A 2,715-nucleotide genomic window follows, 5' to 3' on the forward strand; every position below is an offset into this window, starting at 1 on the left:
TCTGTACGATACACCATGCACTATCCCCTCTTCTGACAGAGATCAACCACAACAGCTGGTTGGGTGGAAAGGGTGGAAAGGGTGGAACTTTGGCTGAGGTATGGATCTCTTTTCTCCGTTCCATAAATTCTCTTTGCTCCATGCCATAAAAACCAGTGTGTCATTTTGCCGTTGCCGCTCAGCTCCACTGCTTGTTGCCCTTCTCTCTTAGCAGTCCGAGGCATATAAAACAATATTCCCTTCAGGATGCCCTTTTATTTGTATTTCCTGGTTAGAAATAACATAATTAATCGAAGAACCTGATAACACAGTTTCTATGTAATACAGGTGGTCTCTTGAAATAAAAAATATATTTTGTAATAGAGGTCTGTTCTGCACGAGATACCCAAGCCTTGCTGCATATAATAGTGCAGCACTGTGGTCATCCTGCACAGGGCTCCTGGATGTATGCCTCTCACACACCCAGACATTTTTATCTTGTTTTCACTCCAGCCTCCAGTACACGGCCAACACATGCCATGAAAAACATGGTCTAAGGTGCATAGAATATAATGAGTGTGTATGTGTGTGTCCGTCTTTCTGCAATATGGGTGCAGATTGACAGATACAAGACCACTTCAGGTAATTCCTCCTAGGTCTCAGTGGAAAACAAAGACTACTAGTCAGTGTTCGATTTATACAACCTCTTTGTGTCTACTATGATGTGAGCAGAGGGCATAGGAAAGAGGAGATGAGTCTCTATTACACTGTGTTCCATTCCATCGCCTGAACAGAACCATTCAGGAGACTCCTCAGCTCCCCGGCCAATTACTGCTTAGCAACAGTGGCACCTCGAAAGCAGACAAGGAAGATCTGCTGTTGATGTTATGGAAATCAGGGGTGTATTCATTAGTACACACCATAGCAAACAGTAGCACAACATTTTTGCGACATCAACGAGAGTTTCTTGTTATTGGGCACGTTAAGATAGTATGCCTTGATGCAGCCGCTTGCTTCCATTTGGTGCCTAGTGAACATAACCCTGGAGAACCACGAATCTACGGTCCACTTTGAGTGACTAGGTCTACACTATGGGTGAGGTAGCTAATGGAACACCGTTAGGTTAAAAATAACTTGTGAAGATCAGCTGCACTTCAGCCTTTGATCAAAATAGCCTCTATCAGAGCAGGGAGGCGGAGTTATGAAACGCAGCTGTTAATGTTTGGCCAATGGCCAACATCTGTTGTGTACTCTGGAAGATTTTAATATGTTTTATTTATTTAACCTTTACTTAACTAGACAAATCAGTTAAGAACAAATTCTTATTTACAATGACAGCCAACCCCGGCCAAACCCGGACGACGCTTGGCCAATTGTGAGCCGCCCTATTGGACTCTCAATCCCGGCCGGATGTGATGCACCCTGGATTCAAAACAGGTACTGCGGTGACACCTCTTGCACTGAGTTGCAGTGTCTTAGACCACTGTGCCACTCAGGAGCAAGATCTTTACTGGCCAATAAAAACACACAGAGAGCACAGAAGTTTTACCATTGCTCAACTGTTAAACACATAATAACATAGGCAGACATCAACCTGCATCATGCAATTTGTGATGAAAACAATGTGATATATTTAAGCAATAAGGCCCAAGGGTCTGTTCTTACGCACGACGCAACGTGGAGTGCCTGGACACAGTCTTTAGCCGTGGTATATTGCCCATATGCCACAAACCCCAGAGGTGCCTTATTGCTATTTTATATACTGGTTACCAACGTAATTAGAGCAGTACAAATAAATGCTTTGTCATACCTGTGGTATACGGTCTGTACTCAACAAATTGGATGCAGTCTATCACAGTGCCATCCGTTTTGTCACCAAAGCTCCATATACTACCCACCACTGCGACCTGTACACTCTCGTTGGCTGGCCCTAGCTTCATACTCGTCGCCAAACCCACTGCCTCCAGGTCATCTACAAGACCCTGCTAGGTAAAGTCCTGCCTTATCTCAGCTAGCTGGTCACCATAGCAGCACCCACCCACAGTACGCGCTCCAGCAGGTGTATTTCGCTGGTCACCCCCAGGGCCAATTCCTCCTTTGGCCGCCTCTCCTTCCAGTTCTCTGTTGCCAATGACTGGAACGAAGTACAAAAATCTCTGAAACTGGAAACACTTATCTCCCTCACCAGCTTTAAGAACTAGCTGTCAGAACAGCTCACAGATCACTGGACCTGTACATAGCCCATCTATAAATTGCCTAAACAATTACCTCATCCCCTACTGTATTTATTTATTTATTTTGCTCCCTTGCACCCCAGTATTTCTACTTTGCACATTCACCTACTGCAAATCTACAATTACAGTGTTTTTACTTGCTATATTGTATTTACTTCGCCACCGTGGCCTTTTTATTGCCTTTACCTCCCTTATCTCACCTCATTTGCTCACATTGTATATGGACTTCTTTTTGTACTGTATTATTGACTGTATGTTTTGTTTATTCCATGTGTAACTCTGTGTTGTATGTGTCGAACTGCTTGCCTACCTGGTTAAATAAAGGTGAAATAAAAAATGTTAAAAAAAAAATACACCATGTCTGTCAGCCAATCAGTATTCAGGGCTCGAACCACCCAGTTTATAAATATATATAAATGCCTGTGTGTGTGTGTGTGTATATATACAGTATATATATATATATATAAATATTTGCTAATGACAAGTGTACCCACCACTGCGA

This window comes from Oncorhynchus mykiss, chromosome 31, assembly GCF_013265735.2.
Source record: "Oncorhynchus mykiss isolate Arlee chromosome 31, USDA_OmykA_1.1, whole genome shotgun sequence".
Classification (NCBI taxonomy): domain Eukaryota; kingdom Metazoa; phylum Chordata; class Actinopteri; order Salmoniformes; family Salmonidae; genus Oncorhynchus; species Oncorhynchus mykiss.